The sequence below is a fragment of the Dinoponera quadriceps genome, unplaced genomic scaffold (assembly GCF_001313825.1).
Source record: "Dinoponera quadriceps isolate SergipeBrazil2010 unplaced genomic scaffold, ASM131382v1 scaffold1573, whole genome shotgun sequence".
Lineage (NCBI taxonomy): Eukaryota > Metazoa > Arthropoda > Insecta > Hymenoptera > Formicidae > Dinoponera > Dinoponera quadriceps.
In genome coordinates this window covers 1,160,469-1,182,507 of record NW_014556062.1, presented here as the reverse complement: position 1 = coordinate 1,182,507, position 22,039 = coordinate 1,160,469, and the positions used below count along the sequence as shown (strand labels likewise).

Genomic DNA, 22,039 nt, shown 5'->3' with positions numbered 1-22,039 from the left:
TTTAATATTACAATTGGTCGCTTGCCGCCGTTTTGTTGATAATTTGATCATTTCAAAAAAATACTGAGAAAAAAATTAACGGGGGAAAGGGTGCAGATGTGGGACGGGGTTGTAATGTGGGACTCGTATTTGTGCTAAAACCGTTGCTTGAAACTATGGTAGTTACACTCATTGGAAACATTAGATTCCGTTTAGCTTATTGGAGAGCAGTAAAGTGACGCAGCGTTTAGCCGTGTAAACGAATATTCAGTTTTACGAAAGTGCGATGTAACCATAAAGTAAGATTTAACAATTTTATAGATATACGTATTGTTAAGTGTAAAATATTAACTTTTGTGTGTCGGACGGTATTAAGATTAAAGTGTGAAGTGGTAAGTTAACTATTTGAAAATACGTGTGCTATACGTTCAGATTCATTAGATTGTGTAGAAGAATGACTGTTGGTCGCAATATGGAACGTCTCGTGTTACAATCAGTGCGACAGGCTTGGTGAAGAGAAGATTAAATAACGAGCTGCTGCAATCCCGGGTTCACAAGTCGATGATCGATGATTGATTTTTTCCCGACCGTTCGATTTGATAACTACTTTTTTTTTTCTTACTGATATGCTAACGAAAATTGAGGCTACATTCTGTTAATATCATGTCAATATCTAGCTATCTGCGTGATATGTAGAAGACATCACATAGGTGTCGACCGATTATTGATCTAGTCGGCACATAGTATTCGTATCATATCCAAGTTGAATCGTGATATCCATGTATGCTTGATGTGGATATGATATAAACTAGATAACGACCAAAGAGAAAGAGAGATAGAGAGAGAGAGATCGTCAATATATATATCTTCCAGATATTGTAAGCAAGTCTTGCAAATATCAAATTGAATATTAGTTTCCACATTATTTCTATATAATTTTAAACAGATTAAAGAGATTACTTATATTGTTATATATATATATATATATATATAGTTTTACACTTAAACATCAAATTACTCGAACCACTTTCTTGTCATTGTGTAAAAAATAACATGATTTTGATTGTCTCTTTTATATATAAATTTTGTGTATAAATACATTTGCAAAAATATTGAATAAATAATAAGAAACTCATAACACTATAAAAAAGGTTTTTTCTTTAATTTATCTGCTTGTTTCATGTTAACAACCAATTTACTCAGATCCTCGATTTGACACGTGTCGGCAAAAATATGTGTTTTTTTAACAGTTGCATGTTTTAATAACTAATAGTATTTGTTTTCAGATGTATGTACTAACATTATTGACGATTATTCANTTATTGACGATTATTCATTCAATATTTAAATTCTAAACTACAGTTTTTCTTTAATATTTGAAACTTTCCCGTATTTTACACTCTTTTCGTTATTTCGTTATCTTATCCTCACACATAAGTAAGAATATACTTAGCAAACATCCAACCAACAGTAATATCACATTAATATTATAATTTCTCACTCACCAATGCAACTGTTACACATACAACATGTATTATATTACACTTACATTCTTGAGTGGAGATGAGGAAAATTATAACATTGATGTAATGTTACTGTTAGCTGATATTTGCTGGGTATAACTTTATATGAAGTTAAAACTTGCTTGCATGAAAAAATTCTATATATATAATTTCACGAGAAATATCACATTCTCCTTTTTCAAAAATAATTTTTATGAATTGAGAGGAGAAAATATTGTATAAAAAGAACGATACTTTTAAACTAATACAATTCTCAGCTTGAAAATATCTTCCCTTCTATCCAATATTTTTTTAATTCATAAAAATTATTTTTCAGTCACAATGTATTTTTTGCGGAATTATAGAATTTCTTTATATAAGAGCAAGGTTTAACTTTCTCTAAGATTATATGTTCTTGCTTATATATGCGAATAACAGTCTAGAATTGATGCTAATTTTTTTTTTCTGCGTACCCAGAATACTTCAAGAGCAATGACGTGATTTCTCGGTCACCCGATGTGTTCGTCATCGATTGGCGGACTATAATAATTGGCAGAAGATACAGATTTATATATGTTGATCAAACGTTCCACAAGGGACTGTTTGACTTGATTAGTAGAGGATGTCCTACTACTGAAGGCATTCGATCTTCGCGTCCAGCTTAACTCTCAAGTATCGTTGCGTATATTGTCCCACCGATGAAGAATAGGAGAATAGGAAATGTTAGAGTTTGTCTGCAGACGCAAAATATTAATGAATGGTATCGTATATGAATGGGACACAGCACGCGTGTATCGATATGTGACATTTAAACTCACCGTCGCGCGGGTAAAATACGTCGTCGGTTATTGAAATATTTAATCGGCCGTCTCGTCAAACATTACGTCTCGTTAGCAATGTGTTAATTAACGTCCGTTTCTCCGATTAAACTGTATCGACGCGAGCGTCAATGTCAATGTCAGTATCGGTGTCAGTATCAGTGCCGGTTGCCAGTATCAGTGCCGGTGCCATAATGGAATATCCGGAGCAGCTGGGAGAAGGACACTAGATCAAAAAGTTCAAGATGGAGGCCAGCAATGCACCACGTATTTCGAAGTAAAATCATTTATATTATGCAGGACGATTTTATCGACCATTTGATGTGCTCACCGAGAATACAGAATGATATCCCGAGAGTCGAGATTTTAAATTTACTTTCTCCAAGATCAACTTTCATAATCTGTCTCTTCGCGATTCTTCGTTAACTTGTGACACTTATTTCGTACAACACGAGACACAAACCATAGAATGACAATCCATGAGTACGAATTTATAATTACGTTCTCAACGAAAGAACGTGAATACAATTACGAATACCGGCTTAAGCCTCGCATGTGTGTGTGTGTGTGTTGATATGTGTTTTGTCTGACAACATTCTTGGGAAGGCGAGCTGCACTTTGAATAGGTCAACATCTTTTTTCTCACTTCCGCTTATAGCTTGTTATTGCACAGAATCCAAGTTTAAATCTTTATTGATCTTTGGGAAACTATCTATCTTGGAACTTACTTTGGAATTCCCTTCTTCTCGCCTCTGGAATATCTAAATCCTATCAAAATTACCATTGAAATAACATTAACGAAGATATTGCGAAGAAAGGGAGAAAATTCATTGTTTTGTATTCTCATTTACTTGTTAATGTTTTCATAAGGTTACTTGATATCAGCTCAATGTACACTCTGAAGAAGTTGCACGTAATTAATACATTGCTTATTGAAACATTTCAGAACAAGGATTAAACGCAGACGGAATATGGAGAATACAATCCAATGTTAAATAATTCTTAAATGCTTTCTCGAGCCTCGACACGGAGAAAACGGCAGCGTGCAATTCATTTGTTGCGTCAAGGTGAGAGAATAAGCTGCACGGCGTTATATCTCGAGATTCCCCGCTGATCGTTCAAAGTTTAACGATATTTACGGAGTTATCGCGGAACCAAAATTTTAACACGAAATCCGCTTCGAGCGTAAGAACATCTTTTAATGAACGGTCCTTCATCAATTTCCGTTTCAACGCGGGACTTCGAGAACCCCTCTGGCGTGAAATTAACTAAATAATTTTTTTTCGTCGCGCTCGCAATTAGAAAAATGCCTTTCGGAATTCTCCCGACGGACGGGAATTGAGTATCGCCGAAGAATCTGCGGCACAAAGAAAATACAGCCGCGGCGAAATCTCTATCTCCCTTGTTGGCCGCAAGCGCAAACACCCGTCTAAATATCGCGGTATTTGCCGTTTGCTATGTGTGTGTGTGTGTGTGCCACGTATTTATAAAGTCACGCCTCAAAGCGCAATAGAGAAATTACCGTCGCCGCGCGCGTTGTCCTAATTGTCTCTTTAACCCGACCGACAATTTAATAACATATTAACTCCATGTTAATTCCGCAATATTCCGAAACGCCCTATCAGGACTTCTCCGCCTCCTCGGTTTATCACGCGCGCAACGAGAGCGACACCGGCGCTATCGTTACAATTAACGAGGTCGCGCGATACGACGTGAAATATGAATTGTGCGTTACGTTTAACGGTAACGTAGCGATAAAATGAGATCGTAAGATCCAGCCGGGGTATGGATACGCGCGCGCACACACGCGTAAATACGCGTGGATCGGTTTAGTTTTGCATCGCAATAATACACCGCGCCGGGCTGCAAGTATTTATTGCATTCCATCTCCATCGGCCGGTTCGCGCAAATGCGCGAGGGAGCGGGAACGTTCTTCGCGCTTTGCGATTATATGAACGATATCCCAGGCGCACACCATGAAGCCGCGCAGTAAATGTTTCGAATAAAACCCGCCGTTAGCTGAAAGACCTTTGTGAGCGGGTAACTCGCGAAAGCGTAACTACCTTTTACGTTCACCGGGTTTGCCGAGCGCCAAGCTCGATGCAAGTTTATTTACGGACACCTGCACGCTCATTCGTGTTCAGATTTCGCGCGGCTGCATCGCCGCCGCCCGCTCCACCCGGGGATATGTCCGACACGGCGCAGTTTGTATGTCAACTTTTTTATGCCCGTGGAGGGTAAATAACGCCACCCACTCGTGACAAAAAGGGAAATGACAAACTGGCTTCGAAAGAGAAGTGGATATTAAATTTGCGGGCTATGCCCGGGCGAAATTTACCGCCACGCCGGTTAATTAAATCGCTACGCGAATTTCGTCGCGCTCCTCCCCGCAACGGTTCTTTAGCATTTTTTGATTCGACACACGATCGTCCGTCCTTCCGTCGTCGTCGTCGTCGGGGCCAATTAAGTTGATTAGCGCGAATTACTCGGACACAGCGTGTTCGCGTATGAAATGTGACAAAGCGAAGGACCCGGCGGCGGCGGCGGCCCATCGATGTCCCTCCGAGGCGAGACGATAATGAAAGGGCGGGTTTCCTCAGCGCGGATACGCGACAAAATTATAAACGACGTGATACATATATATAATACAGCGCATGTGTCGCGCGCGATCGTTGGAAAAAAAAGAGAAATAACGCGCGAATCTGAAGCTCGACGAATAAATTCTCCAAAGAGCAACGGTGTGTATCGATTTTGCGTTATTGGGAATATTGCGATGCGATGCTTTTTCTTCCCATCCCCATTCCACCCCGGAGAGTCATCCCCTAATTAAACTTGTAAAACTACTCTAACTGCATTACGCTTCTCTCTCTCTCTCTCTCTCTCTCAGCTGCACTGACGGTACTTGTATCGCGTATCGCTTTACATTAACGCTTATTTTCCTCGGATTTTCCTCGGGGGAGAGGGGGGTAAAATACACAGCGAAACTACTATAAGCTATAACTATAGGCTACAAAGAAAGTTGGAGGTAACAAGAAAACGATACGTTTGCCAACAGCGCGTTTATTTCTTAGAACACGGTGCATCCTTCCTTAGTAAATTTATCCGCAAAACAAGCAATTCGACGAGTCGCTGTTCGTATTTTACGTGAAAGCACAGCTACGCGCGCGCGCGCTCACTCTGCTGCGATAGAATTAAGATCTGGGAAATTTACTAGGCGACAAGATAAATAACGCTCGCGCACGCCGTTAGTATGTCTCGCTAAAACTCTATGAAGTTATAAAATTCAGGACGGTCCCCGAGTATCAGCGCGAATATTTGCGCATTCCCCGACCATTCGGAAAGTACGTATAACGTTGCTTCGTCCTTTTTTTCCTCTTTCTCGCAGACACGGTCAATCCGTAGGGGAAAAATATCAAAACCGATACACCATTTTGTTTCCTTGCTTTTCGGCCGTAAAGCCCCCGTTGAACGCGTAAAATTCAAATTTACGCGCATGGATGCACCAAACCAGCAACACTTTTCTGTCGAAATATATGATAATTTTATAAAAATTATGAGAGAGAGGGAAAGACGATATTATGACACCCATTTACATTTTGTACAATAACTTTGTCCCGATGATCAATATTTCAAATTTACAGCTTAACGATTACATTGGTCAAAGTGTTGCTCAATCGATTCCAAATTCAAAATTAGGAAATATTTGGCGACAACGAGTTGAAGAGAAACAGGAATAATAATGTGGCTAAAATAGATTGAAAAAATTCGTTTTGTTCGAAGAAACATAGAGTGTTACAAAATGATATATTTATTCGAAATAAACTCTTAGAAGGAATGACCGTGAATATAACCATTAATTTTTAACTCTTCGTTAGTCGCAAGTGTATCCAATAGGTACCTTCAGGTTAGAACGTTGGCGACGACCGTTGCTCGACGATCTCGAAGTCGAACTCGTCCTTGTCAATGTTTTTTCTTTGTTCTCTTTCTTCTTCGCTATTTTTTACGCCCTTTAGTGCCTGGTCTATATAGCCAAGTGCCGATGAAGAAAAAGTTGTTTCAAGAAGCAGAGGAAAACAACGGGGAAATTAGTGTATCTATGATGTATATTACGACTGTTCATGGGTGAAAATGATTGCGACTAACAGAGAGTTAATGTAGATACTAACTTACTCGTCAGAAGATACAGACTCAAAAGTACAGCGGTGCAGTGTAGCCGTGAATAGATTATCAGTAAAGCTACAGTCGACTTATCGAATAACTACTTCGGTATGAGAACCTCAAAAAGAGACGGTATCATCAGCATTGGGAGGCTACATTAGCAAAATGCCATGTTATCACTCAACTTTGCATAACCTCGACATGCAGTACAGCCGAATGAAATGTGAAATAACGATCACGAAACATTCGAGCGCACATATATTCGCATGTTATTACACTCAAGTTGCAAATAAATTATTTAGCGCTGGTTTGCCATTGTTATTTTCACAAAAAGATAGCTCAACGGAAACTTCAGCACAACGAACGATCAAACGGCGCTAATAACCACAACGAAACGCGCTCGCAAACAGAAAGTGCCACTTCAGCAGCAACTCTACTGCATACAGCGGGCGAAGTTTATGTTCTGTCCGACGCAATTCGATACTTTACAGCCGAGGAACACGAGTGTGTCACTTTACTGTACCTATGTCAGTTTCGGTGCTTTCCCTCTGCAATTAACCCCGCCGTTCCGTCCTGTTCGATCCGCAATCATTTTTATTCCCCCCGTTACATTTTTACCCGGCATTTCATGGCTTACCTTCCAACTGATATTCTTCATCTACGAGACGAAGTCAATGAAATGGCAGAACGCTCGCAGAATCGCGTGAAATCGCACAAACATGTAACAGAGAGATAAAAATGATCTCGGGTCAGATAGACGACCGAGGAAAACGGTCGAGGGTTAAAAGGACGGATCGCAACAATCCGAGGAGCTTCTTGCGGAACAACGCCTACCGTTCACGCCAGCGATATTTCACGAAGGGTAAGAAGCGAAGCGCACACGCCGCTCTCAATCGAGTTTTGAAATTCCGCTCTGATATGCGCATAACTCGCCCCCGTCGATTGAGGATCGATACCGAATTACCTCGTCAAATTAACCGCGACTGCCCCCGTATAATGTATCGGACCTATATAATCGGGCCACCGAAAATACCTCGCTCTCCGCAACGGAAAACACGCGGCTCGCGCGCGCGCGCAGGATAACGGCCGCTCGTCGCGAACGCAGCAATCGTAACCGTTAAACTCGTGCCAGAACGCATAATCGAGGGGACTCGCATGCATCCAGCGGGGGGATGATATTACGCACTGCGCCAACGATAATTTCAATCCCACGGCGAGATTTCTGCCAAGTCCCGCCGACCAGGATCCCAGAGAAATTCTCCCAATACCCTCGTTTCAGTAAGTGCCGCCGCGCCAGTAATTTTTCACGTCTCTTTTTCTGCGCCCCGCTACGGGGGAATAACAAATGGCACTGATCTCACTGTCATGTATAATGCACAGATTTACAGCATCCCGCTATCTGACACAGCTATATGTCCGAAACCGTCCTCCCTCTCTCTCTCTCTCTCTCTCTTCCTATCGCTCTCCCACGCGCTCGCCGGGCGCGTCCGCAAAAAAAATGCAGCGGACGTTAACATCCGCGGCAAGTAATATCCCGTATGGCGGCGCGCGTCATTTTCTCCGGGAAATCGGGCGCTGTTCCTTCCCCCTTCTCCCCCCCTCTTTTTCTTCACCGCCCCGCCTCGTGGAACGATGGGATAGGGGTGTTTTTTCGACCGCGGAATATCGCCGGGAAAGGAAGAAGAAAGTTGCGAAGAGGGTGAAACAAGACCGGCACGATCGAGGGCTGGTCGGGCAGGTTAGAGAGGAGAAAGAGGGATGAAGGAGGAGGAGTGAGGTTGATTGCGCGGGGAAATTCGAGGATCCCGCCCCGCGATGGGGGCTGACATCGTTCTGATAAACAACGCTTGTCCGCCGGCCGCCGGATGATAAGAGTAAACCCCGGGAATTAGCTCAAGTATCGCGGCTCGGTATCTAGGTCAGAGCGGCGGGCTTTTATTTTGCTTTCCAGCAACTCGTTAAGGATTTACATCAACCGACGGCAATCTAGTTTTGTACCGAGTTGAGTTCGGCGTGTACAAGCACCGACGGCCGATCAAGCGGCCGCGCCACCCTGATAACGCCCGCTGCAGAATATTCCATGCGGTGTCAAAGGTTGATAATTGTTTCCCAAACTATGGCGAATTTCCGCGCGCGCTGCCGAAGATCCGCAATCATCGTTCACGATTAACGGCAATTAAGACCTCGGGATTAACGTTTAACGTCAAGAGGAGGAGGTCTCGCCGGTAACTTCGCCGTCGAATTGTCCGAGCGTCCGTGTAATCCGTAATCCCTTGATGAATCGTTAAACAATTGGATACCTCGAAAGAATTAGCAACTGCAGCTGTTTCACAGCTGTTTCGCAGCTGTCCCGCACAATATTACTATTTCGGTGTGCAGTGTCACAAATAGCGCACCGTGTCGCATTATCGTCGATATTTTATTATACGCCCTAATTTACGCGCTACGTGATATTTTCGCGACAGAGTTCATGAATAATGTCACGTACAATTCATACCCGGCGCGTGCATTACATGCTTACAACCGACTCGAATTATCCGATGGGTGAGGAGAATTGAAAAAAATCCGCGTTGTGACGCGCCTCGCGTCTCCTCACCCCATCCTCTCTCTGTCTCTCTCTCTCTTTCGACGGAATGAGTAATCTCGGTTGAAAAATTAATACATACAGGCCGCAGCGGCAGCAGTTTCATTCTCGTTCGACGAAGAAGCGTCTCTCACGGCATTCTTAAGATAACCAAGTCGGATCGTCCGTTTATCGGCCAGGGAGGAACATAAATAACAAGACGGCGCTTCATCTGTCTGCCGGCGTTACAGACGACGAAATTTGCCCGGACATGCATAATATATGTGGAAATAGCATCGGGTATGCCGGTTTGATACTTCGGCAACGTGTAATGACGACGCAGACTCCACTGGCTATTTTAACTCGAGATTTGATTCTTATCGCAGATATCTCGATACAGTTGGCGACCCGTCACTCCCGCATCGATGTATCACGACCTCTCGGGGCTAATATCGGTGACGCGTAATGCCACGACGATACGATTTTCCGCGAAACTTCGTTATTTCGCTTTTAGATTTCATTTAGATTCGATTCTTATCGCGGATTTTCGACCTCACGTACTTGAGATACGCCTCTGTATTTTTTCATCGATCTATCCAGACCTTTCGTAATCGGTATCTCGGTAACGCGTAATGCTACAACCATGCGGTTTGCAAGGGACTTGGTTACTTCGCCTCTATAGATTCGATTTTTATCATGGATACTTCATAGATCTATTGAGATCTTTTACAACCAATATCTCGGCAACGCGTAATACAGCAACAGCGACAACAATGGCAGTTTGCAAGAAAAATCATGATTTCGCCTCTAATCTTTAGTTCGGATCTTATCATAGATATTTCGATCGCATGTATCTGCTAGCTTTCGCGTCGATTTCTGTAGCGTGTCTGAAGCCACCGATTGTTCACTTTAACGTACCCGGGACAAATATGTTTTATCTACCGAGAAAATTACAGAACTACGATAAACAAAGTCAGAAATCTCAACATGAGTTTCCATGAATTGAGGCGCCAGCTTCACACATACACGCATATACATACGTACATTTACCCCCGTGGTGACTTCTTGTCTATAATAGAATCTGCGCCATTCGCCCGATTCGGTGGGGCATATAAAGCAAAGAACTCGCCGGATAACGTATAACGGGCCAAGTCATTCAATTTACAAGATCCCCATTCCGCTCCCCGAACATCGTCTCGTTCCGAGCTACGGAACTGAACCGAAGACGAGCCAAAGTCATAGAGAACTTGGCTAACCACCGAATGGCCGAACTACGCCCTCACCACGGCGAGGAGAGCGCGGACCACGCGCGAACGATATAATTTCACGATTTAATGCGTCGCACTAATACGTTATTCCGTGAAGATAGCCCCGCGATAATGCACTCGGTGAATCATATACACCACAGAGATAAGACTTTTCCCTTCGTAGTAATTATCAGCCGCCACGAATATCTCATTGTGAGCGTTATCTCTAATGAATAGAAACGATCGTCCCTTCACTGGATTTGTGGGAGGCTGGTTGAACTTGACGGAAAATTTGACGAACATCTCGCAAGAACCCTTGTGTCCCCGGTAAACACTAATTACACGGAGAAAATATTATGGTGAAGAATAACATCCAAATTTACTCTTTACAGTTTTTTTACTCTTTATCGATACAGTTCAACTTTACTAAAATTTTGTTGTATTTAATATTACAATATTTTCCGGACATAACAGAAGCATTATACCAATGTTATAATTTCTAACTCAACGATGTAAGTGCAATCCAACATGCGTTGTATATAACAGTTACATTTTTGAGAAATTCATATAACATCGATGTAACATTTCTGTTAGTTGGTATTCACTGGTATGTGTATATATGTATGTATGTGTGCATATTCATTCCTCAACAAAACAAATTACCGAGTGAAAGGTGGACAAACCGCAGGTATTCGATTAACGAGGAAAAAAAGAAAAAGAACGCAAGGTGCGAATGAAAGAACGAAGAACGGAAATTATACGTACGGCTGCAGCTGAAATGTATTTAAGCAAATTAAGTCACGCGTTTATCATACAGATAAAACCCGTCGTGGCGAGGAACTTTCTTTTTTTTAAGAGGTGGCAATTCAACACCTCGTTCTATCCGTCCGAAATTAAAAGCGAGGCGACATCGTTGGCTCGGCGTCTAATTAATTTCGTTGCAGCCGGGAGAGACGACACCAGTCACACGTCCAGCGTACGCGACGAAGACATCCGCGGCGCGGCGCGTAAGAATTACCCGGCCATTATAAATATTCCGGGGCGGTAATTAAAAGCCGTGGGCCCCGCGGGTACAGTAGCAGATCAAACGTTAATATCACCTAGCGCTCCCGTGCAACGCTCTCGCGTTCGCGTAGAGAACGTATCTCGGAATTAAACCAAGCCGCGCGCTCTAAACGAATCGCACGAATCGCTGCATTGAAATGCTAATTCAATTAGTTCTTCGGGGTTAAAAACTTGGCGGTACCACACGTGCGGGCCGCTGTGCCGAAACGACTAATTGGATTAGCATATTAATGCGCGAAATCGGAAAATTCGTTAAGCCGAAAGTTTGCTTTAGCCCGAGTCTCCTCCTTGCCTTAATGAATAGCTCTCTCCCCCTCTCTCTCTCTCTCTCTCTCCTTCCTCCCCCTCGAAGGTGGGTGACGGTACGCGATGCAGTTACCGGGCATAAATTACCAGGGGGGAAGGGAGGGAGAGGGAGCGATTGGACCCGTATACGCGCCCTCTGTTTAATTTATGCATTTCTTGACCCGCAGCGGACCCGGTTTCCTACCTGTTGGTCCGCATCTGCTCCACCACCTGTTCGAGAAGGATCCTTCTTCCCTTTCCTACCCCCTGCTCCACGGGGTGGAGGACACAGAAAAAAGATGCCGAGGCACATTAGCATCGCTCGACAACAGTCGGCAGTCGCGTAGAGCCGAAATCTTCAGCTGCCTCGTTCGAGAAGCGTGGTCGAATTTAATGCCGTTCAACGGGATAGATGCCCGGATAGATGCCGAGTTAACGTATCACCGTCCGTGCCACCTGGAGCGCACCTTTCCCCCGGAACGTAGCGTCCATCCTGGACAGCTGTTCGTTCCGATCCACCCATATCGGGAAAATCGAGAGATCGGCGGACCGCCACTATCGCGAGCGCTAACAGCTACTTAAGACAACTGGCAATCAACGTCGGGTGCGAGTTCTCTGCTCAGGGTGGGAACTTCGGGCGATCGGTATCGATCACGTCAATCGACCTGGCCGCTCGAGACGGGGAGGAGAATCGAAACTTTCGTAAGAAAAGATCAACAGGCGGGGGGCGACCGTCTGTCGTTCCGTGAAACGCTCGTGAATCGTTATTTAGGTTCATCGAAATCTCACCCTCGTCTCGTCCGGGGAACCGTTCTTGAAAGGTATGCAAATCGCAAGGAGAAGGATCCCCCGCTTCTCGCGTGTCCGCGCGGAGTTTCGGCGGGGCCGAGCGACGGGGACGGGATTGCGGAAGAACGAAAGTTATTTCCAAGGTACGCGGCAGGATTAATGCGCGGTGGCTACTAGCATCCGGTTCGTATTTCCACCGAGGGGGGATGGCACTCGATCGGTCATCGAGCACGTCGAAACGATTTTAACCCTCCCGGTCTTCCCGGAGCGCACGGCTGAAGTCCGCGTATCCGCTCGAGTAAAATATTGCTTCGCGCGGAGGTCGCGGCGACGTAGAAAGAAGGGAGGAAGGAAAACGAGGGCTTGAAGAGAAAAAGAGAGAGGGGGTGAAGGGGGAGGAGGGTGAGAAGCAGAGCGAGAGAGGGAGAGGAACACAGAAAGAGAGACGGGGACAGAAAAAGAGAGAGAGAGAAAGACTCACTCGGTCGGGTACAACCAAGGCACGGGAGATGCGAGTGGGAAAAAGCCCTCTGCAATTGCAATCCGGACAAATATCCGGAGCCGAGACGAACGACGAACGAACAAAGAGAAGAGAGACCGGAGAAAGCGAGTGAGCAAGAGGGAGGAAGAACGAGCGACCAGGGGAGAAAAGGATGGAAAGGGGGTGGCGGTAACCCTGGTGGTGATGGTGCCGCTGCTGCTGCTGCTGTCGGTAGTGGTGGTGGTGGCGTAGGAGGAGGTGGGAGACGAAGAACAGAAGAGTGAGAGAGGACGAGAGAGGACGAGAGAGAGAGAGAGAGAGACTCCGGGTAGCGGAGAAATTGTTCGGGCTACTGCGAAACGAAACGAAACGAAACGCTTCTCCTGTTCCTATATATATGCGGCAGTCGATAAACCGCGCCTGCGTAGCTCCAACACAGAGCTACCCCTTCGTAGTACGACGGAGGCTTAGGGGGTTGCCTGCACGCATATCTCCGCTCGGCGTTCCCGCGCAGGGGTGTGGATTAAAGATATTAAAGATACCCAGGCCGTTCCGTCCGTTCGTCGGCTCGTCCATCCATCCGTCCGTCCGTCCGTCTCGGTCTCATATGTAAACGAACATCCCGCTCGCGTCGTTCCTTTTTCACCCAGCTCGTTCTTCCTCTCGCACATCCCGCGCGTCGCAGAATGCGTTTTCGGTCTCTCTCTCTCTCTCTCTCTGCTTTTCTCTATCTTTGTCTCTCTTTCTCTTTCGTTTCGTTTTCTCCTCTCCTCTCTACTGCCGCTGTCCTTCCTCTTTTCATCCGGCCGCGACCGTTCGGGCACCGAAAAAAGATCTCGATCTCCGAAGTTAAATCGTTCGTGTCGCCGCGCGACTCCGCTCTTGACGAGCGCCCGGAGAGAGCCCGCGAGAGATGCGCACGTACGGCGGCTCTCAGGGAGCTACCCGGTGCTATTAGGATCTCGAACGGCGATGTTTCTCTCTCTCTCTCTCTCTCCTCGCCGCCGTTATAGCGCCCCACGTTGTCGCGGCTGTGTTGCCGCTGCACCTGTACGCCATGTACGGAAGATCGTTAGACCTCGACGTTACCCACTTTATCTCCGCGCCGCTTTTACGTACTCGGTTCATCAGTTACACCTTCCTGACGCTTTTGCTCCTTTTTCTCGAATGAATACTACGTGCTGCGCGCGGAATGCGCAGCTCGCTCGCTCGCTCGCTCGCTCGCCCATTCGTTCGTTCGTTCGTCCGGCTATCGAGAAAAAAAAAAGAAAAAAAAAGGAGGCAGACAACGAGTTCGACTAAATTGCTCCCGCGCTAAATGCTTCTTGAACGGACGTTTGATTGTTCCAAATTTAAAGAGCCCAGGCTTAGAGCGTCGGCGCCGCCGTCGCTGGGACACGCTCTCCGGCGCGTATAGTGCGAACGTTCCGCTCGGGATTCCACCATCAAAGATATTGAAATACTCTCAGGCTCCGGGTCGCACGTACGCGTACGTATTTCCCGGCCTCCGCTCCGATCGTCCGCGGGCGAATACTAGTCGCGATCGCGTCGTCCTCGTCGTCGTCTTATTTCAGAGCGTCCCCCGTGCTTTCAGTGCGACCGCGCTCCTCATAAAATTCCCCCGGGCTTCATAAAAATCGTCTCTCTCCCGATAAATCACGAATGAAATTCTACGGTCGTGTAACGCGCCGCTCTGATCCGCGAGCATTCGTTCGGCGGGCGCAGCTTTCAACGAATTACGGTTGGCAGAGAGAGAGAGAGAGAGAGAGAATTAATCGCTTAAGTCTCGCGCTGTCAACGCGCGCCGGCGGTATCCACTGCGAATTTCATATACGCGCGCTTCCGCATGCGGCGCGGATATGAAAATAGCCGGGGCCGCGCCTTCGTCAGCGCGCGCGCACACACACACATCTTTTTTCGGTCGCGCGACGTCCGATATTGCGCCTTTTTCTTCGCCCGCCCAGTATTGCAGCGCGGCGTGGCGGGCTTCTCTCTGCGAGGAATCACTTATAACAGTTCCGTTGAGTTGTAATTCGCGGGAATTTGCGGAAAATTATGTTTCCGACGCGAAGTCGGCCGAAAGTTAAATATGTTTCTTTCTACTGTAAATCTCTCTCTCTCTCTCTCTCTCTCTTTACTCGTCGATTTTTGAAATTAAACGAAATACCGCGGCGCGCAAGCACGCAAAAACAAGATCAAAATTTTTGCCAATATATACATGTATTAAAGACCGATAGCGTACGGCCAATTTATATATTGCGGTCAGCATCGAATACTAACGCGGTATTAACCTCAGGCAAATCCAATACAATTCTCTGCGTGTTTATAGCACATATATAGAATTGACGGAATGTTATATATTTCCTATTAATTATGAATTCCTCGGCAAACTTAGAGAGCGCTGGGAGTTGTCAGCGCGGTGAAAATCTAATCGAAGACCGGCTTTGATTTTCGTTCCCGATCGTCAACAGGAGAGAAAAAGAGAGAGCCTCGTTAATTAAGCATCGAATAATAATTCCGATAAAGTGAAATCTACTCGAAAATTAACCGAACGGTGAATTCCAGCACGCGGGATCTATAAATGAAAATTCTCCCCCTCTCGTGACGATAGTTCTAATTTACGATACGTGAAATATCAACGCAACACCGCACGTCAACGGCCGGCGATGTATCGTCACAATTCCGCATCGATGCCGCGCAGAAATGTCGGTCAGACATATTAAAATATCCCATCTGCTCGTCCTGCTTCTCTTTGTTCTATATCGATAACTATCGGTTATTTCCTCCACCTGTCTCTCATCCGGAGTCGCTGTTCGCTTTGCAAAAATAGTTTTGTGCCTGTGTGAATTCACCATTTCCATATATTCCGAATAATTCAGAGAGGGAATTACTACACCCTCCGCGCTCCTGCTTGTTGCTCTTTCTCTCCTTCCTCCTTTTTCTCTTTTTTTTTTTTTTATTTTAACAGTAGCATAAACAAGTTATCGTTCTTTCTAACATATAAATTCGGTCTTCGAGTCTTCTCCTACGCTCTCTCTCTCTCGTTCTTTTTTTCATCCTTCGGAATATGCGACGGAGTGTGTGCGTGCACGCTCACCGCGTACGCAAACGTTAATTTATTCGCGTTTCTGGCGTGGCCATATTTAACAACCAAGATAATAACGACGTCTAGCCTCGTCGAACGAAAAGCACGGTGTGACGCAGTCGGGCTAACAATATTAAGCCTGTTTAGTCGTTCGTTCCAGCACGACGGCCAGCCACTTCCCTTCCTGTCCTTTCTCCGCCGCGTTTCCGGTTTTCCAGAGAGTAACGACCTACTCTCGCGCGCGCGCTTCCCAGCTTTTCCATGCAGGATTATGACATTACCCGACAAGGAGACGTCCCAGATCCAATTACAGCTGTATTGGGGCGGATAGACCGGCCAAAATACTAATCTCTCGCCACGGGAATGTGCACGTCGGCTCATCGTAAATATTACATATACGCGCATGCTCTCTCTCTCTGTCTCTCTTTTGAGAACGCACGCGCGTGCACACGTTAACATCGTCCAATTACATAATCCGTGCCTACATAACGTGATACGATCGATCAAATCCAGGCAATTAGCCCGTTTCTTTCCCGCTTCTCCCTGCTTCGCCTCTTTTCTTCTGGTTTGCCGAAAACGCGTTGCCGCGTCCCTTCTTTCTTCCCGCCCCCGCGCACCAGGGGCATTCAAAGAAACCGAGGAGCTTCCTCCTTCTCACAATGAGCGGCGCGTGAAAGGGAAGATTCGACGGCTCGAATGACGGCGCACCTTGGGCAGCTGCTTTTTTGCGGTCACGATAATCCGTGACACGATTACTTCTCGCGTCTCAGGCGGCGTTTCCCACGGTCTCCCCGTGGTCTGCCCCCCCCCCCCCTTCTCACTGTACCGCCTAATGATTTTTTCATCTTGGCGCGTTGCGGAATAGAACTGGGCGTGTACATACGTCGAGGTACATATACACACACACACACATATATATATACACATGTTTAACCACGATTTAATCGATATAACGACAGAGACACGTATCCCGTTGATTATCCAGCTTATCTCGAGTGCGCGCGCGCGCGCGCGATTCGTTCGTTTCTTCCTCTCCGATCTCCGCGGTGACGTTTGCCGCATCGGGTGGTAAGTATAATCATATTGTTCCGTATAAGGGCGGGCACGTCGTCATTCGTTTGCTGTTGTGGTTTCACTCAATTATTGCGACGGACCGACGGCGAAACAAAAGAAATTCTCCTCAAGTGAGTTTCCTGAACCGTGACCTACCACCCAGGAGCCCGTAAACAAAAGCGGCCGGCAAACAATGCCGGCTACAAGAGCAAACACGAAATATTCGCCCTTCGGAGAGCGGCGCGCATAAAATTGAAGTGCAAGGTACAAGTTCAGCGGGGCCCCCTGTCGACCCCGTGAAAACTTAAGCCACGGGGGGATGTAGTTGCAGCGAGAGAGAGAGAGAGAGAGAGAGAGAAAGCCGTCCCGGCGCTTAGCGTATGTGTATACGTTTTATACGGCAAGTTTCGCTATAAATCGCTTCGTTTCGCCGGCTAAGTGTGCACGCGTCCGCGAGCGAACTACTTCGTAACCAGATAAGCGGCTACTGGAATCTGCCACGCTCCCGCAAGTGGCACACGTCTCGTGCCGCCGACGATACCGATCTTTACGGGAGAAATTTTTATTACGCCACCCGCGTGCGTGCGTGCCCGTGCGTGAGGCTTTTACACGCGCGTTTTCGTCGCGACACGGCGGGCAATAAATCAAGAATTAAAGATTGAGGGAGCGGAATCTTCGTTTCAGCTCCGGGAAACCACTACTGTTATTACTACCATTATCCCCCGACATGCCGCCGGAGACCGTGGAACGCTCTTTGGCTGACACCTAAGTGACGCTGTCCTTTGTGTCTTCCGACTAAATGAGTTAGTCCACCCAGAGGACACCCTTAATCTTCATCTCAAATCTCATCCTATCACCGCTGGAATAATAATTGTTCGCGGGTATTCGCGCTCGTGATATGAGAGAGACCGGAGAGAAGAATCCGGCTCGGCGGAGTGTGTGATATATAGGGCGTATCTGAGCTTTACCGAGATGAACCTCGAAGTAGTGATCCCTTCGAAAAAATCTTTTTTTAATTGACCTTTAATCGGAATAACTAGAATTGATTTACTAGAAAGATCGGACTGGAAGAAACGATTTTCTAAAAATTGATGTACGATTTAAAAATAAAGATAGCACGAAAGTTTCTCACCACAACGATTCTGGAAGTTAAGCATAGCCAATTTTCTTTTTATTCCTGAATATTCCCAGCCCCAGCAGGGAGATATTTCACCAATGTTGCGTTCTTTGTTACGCATATATGCGATAATCATAATGTGGTTCGAAGTCAAGTTTCTCACATAAGCTTCTTATGTATTCAACTAGATTTAAAGCACAAAATAACTAATAATTAAAGCGTTTTCCCATTCTGTGTGCAGAAGTCATAAATGAAATATCAGCTTTCAGTTGAAGTAGTAATTAGTTTTCAGCTAGCTAATAATAGAATTTCGATTAGCTGAAATTCTAGATTCATGGTAATACTTTTTGCTTACAGTCAAATTTAATACTTGTGTAATCCTATGAAATACACATTTAAAGTAATATCCTAATTGTATTAGATGTTGACCTCAATGTGAATTCTTTATTAAACGAAGCAACATGGATGAATAAACGTATCAACGAATCGAAAATCGTTTCTTTATTGAAAAAATAAATTTGTACAAAAATCGAACAGAAAAGGATCGATTTAAAAAGAGATTTTTGAAGGGAAAAGATCAATTTTCTGAAAATCGAATATTTAGTTTATTATTTAACATTTTATTCTGCTGCATACATTTCGAGTTGTGCAAAGTTAAACAATGGCTGTACTCAACAGAGAAGGAAGCTCAGTGAGTGATTATCGTCTGTGGCTGGAGTATTCTTTTACATTCTCGATAAATCCACGGGAATGACCAATAGAGAATATTAAAAATTCTGATCCAATAAGAAGCAATAATCGTTAGCCGCTCATTAAGCTATTTTTTCTGCTGAATGCAAGCAATAGTATGGCATTTTGTTATTGAATTTGACCTCCACCTAAAATAGATTTAACGCAGCCTCTTTTCCGAGGCTCTCACGAAATAAATTATTCGATAATAAATTAGTCGAAATAAATTATTCGATAAATCAATAATTCAAGTTAAGTTGAAAAATGTTTATTCAACTAATAGAAATCGTCGTTTTGACAGTTCGCATCTATCTTTTGATAAGTTAGTATAATATTTATACTAAAAATTCATGGTTATGTTCAGTGTTGTACCTTCTAAACGTTTATTTTGAATAAATATAAAAATGTGTAGTAAAACACTATGTTTTTTCTGTGTACACGTATTCGAATATTGCCTCACTGTTTCTAATGTTATTGCATGCCCGCTCGATTCTTGGAAGCAGTTCATCTAGCTCATTTACAGTCATATATTTAGAAATATCAAAATCGATAGGTATTATTTTCGGAAACGGGCAAAAAAAGTGTTATATTAGCACTCTTAACCTACTTATCGCGACTATGAATATCGACCTAAGATTTTTTCACTTATTTTTTCAACACAGAATCTGTCCCTGTATATTTATCGGAGTTCAGATATATCCTGTGTATTCACAGCAGAAATGAGCGACTCTCGATTTCTTGCGTGGCAAAATTAGGACGCGAGTCGACAGTCGCAGTTACAGAAGTGCAACTCCTTTACATATTCTCTTTCTCTCTTTCTCTCATCGATCAGCGCGTTAAAATGTATTGCCGGCTCGTGTTATCGAAACACTTCTGCCCCCTTTCTCTCTCTCTCTCTCTCTGTTTCTTTCTTCTTCCCTCTGCTCTCTGTCTTTCCGCGAGTGCGAGTGACGTGCATGAAAAATAATACGAATTCGATAAGTCACCATAGGCATTTTACGGGGCGAAACGGAAAACGTATTCTCGACGTCGGTCTCGCGTGGCAATTCCGCGCGGTTCCTCCCTTCCCCCACGGGGGGAAGGCGCTTTGCATTTCTAATGTTTTTCGGATAGGGATCGAGACGCACCGCGTCGCGCCACACCGCGCCTTCTCGTCGCCTCGCGGGAAGGGAAGGATGGACTTTAAAGAAGCGACGAAGCAGCTGCAGCCACCTCGAAGGAACGATTCGATGTAGGGATAAAGCGGTTAGCCCCGGCTACCTCTCATCCTCTCCTCGGCCTTCCCTCCTTTTCTCCGCTAAAACGGTGGGAGATGGGTATCTCTGAAAATAGGATTGGTGCGGCACGCATTGTGCCGAGGACAGTGTCTCCCCGCCTCCGTTTTCGCCTACCCTCTCTCTCTCTCTCTCTCTCTAACTATCTCTATCTTTCTCCCCCTATCCTCTCATATTTATAGCTTTCGCCTTTTCCACCGTCCTTCGCGCGCCCCATGCTCGCACGCGCGCTTAATTCGACTGCTCTCTCTCTCTCTCTCCGTAGAGAATACACTTTTCTTCAGCCGAGGGAAAGTAATCCGACGGGTAGCACGGGCAGATGCGTCAGACCTGGCGTGCTGCAGCAGGGGCGCCAGGTGCGTTCTGATTTATCACGACCGCCGCAAGTTGACTGACGACCGCGGGTAGGCCGTGCGAGGCCACCGCCTACCGTCACGGATCCCACGTTCGTGGGTCGTTTCGTGGCTTACTAAAAATTCTGACGACGCATTCTATAGACAGGCATCCTAACACGATGTCGATCGCGCGCGCGCGCACGTATAGAGATACCGACTACGTAATTTCCGTGTCGCTGTGTCGCGAGCCTCGGGCTTTTTTACGGCTTCGTTTATTGCCGGCGGGCTCCCTCTCTCATACTCTCTTCTTCCTATCTCTGTTCCTTGGGTACACACGCGTAGGCGCACGAACGGATTGACAAACGTGTCGTACGAACGAGCTCGACGGGTGGAACACGAGCCACGAGCTATAACACTTTTCTACGGCGAGGCGACGTAAATACTATCTGTAATTCCCGCGTCATTCATGCCCCGTAAGCTTTATGGGCCGCTTTATTATTGGGAGGCTCTCTCGTCTCTCGAGCGAGCGCGCACTGGCTCGCTCTCGGTTATTGCACGAGCTGGAAAAGCTCGAAACGGAGAGAGAATGTCCGAGAGGGGAGAATGTGCGTAAGGGTTTAATATCTTTCCTGCATATCAGAATTTACGATTGGATTTGACGTAAGCCCGCGTAGCGGAGTAAGCAAGATTTACAGTTTACTTAATGACTCGAGGTAGCCCCGCGCTCGCGGATCGGCATGCTCACCGTTTTTGTGAGGCTGCGAGAGAGTCTAACACGGTTCAGATGTTCCCACGTTGGGCAAGCAGGTGTTGTGGTGAAACCGACGATTAATTATCCGCATCCCATTTGATAGTACGGACGGGTCGATTAATCACGCTACAACGGCCGTTATAAGCGATAAAAAGTTTCGCATCCACTCGGAACGTGCAATCAAAAATCTTCAAATTGATTTCGGCCGGATTATCGCCGGCCGATATGCAAATGGACGACGCGCCGATAATGCACGTCCGAAAATGTCGAAAATAAAATCGGCGAGACGCCTCTCTCACTCTCTCTGTCTCTGTGTGCCTGTTGTGCGCACGTGAACAAGAGTCTCTTGATAGTGTAAAGTTGAATTCAAAATAACACAACCGGCGCATTAACGATAACACAATAATTCTTCAGTTTATTGCTTCTTCGAAGGGGCGCAACACACGCGTGAGAGTTCCGCGACGCACCCACTCTGAGAAATGTTAACAAGAACCGAAAGTGTGAACGCAAATACAATAACACTCGGGAAACTTTGTAAATACCGCACGCAGTTATTGTAAGAAAGCACTTCAATAGATAAATTGCGATTGACGACGAGCAATCGACAACGCGTAGCACAATCACGAATACGTCCTGTCACGAGCTATGCAGAAACGTACTGACCAGCAGCTCCCGAAGATATTTCGCTTTCTTTTTTGTCTCGCGATTAAGTCACGAGAATAACAACACCATATAAGGAAATAACGCGCGTGCCTAGCCGACACGCTGTCGTCGGCTGATCTCAGGCAATCGCCTCTCGCGAGCGACA

At 45.6% G+C, this 22,039-nt stretch overlaps 1 protein-coding gene across 1 annotated transcript in view; it reads right to left on the bottom strand.

The window, feature by feature from the left end:
- The window catches only part of LOC106746553 (platelet glycoprotein V-like), a 29,917-nt gene that overhangs the window by 5,400 nt on the left and 2,478 nt on the right, over positions 1-22,039 (bottom strand). The window lies entirely within an intron of this gene.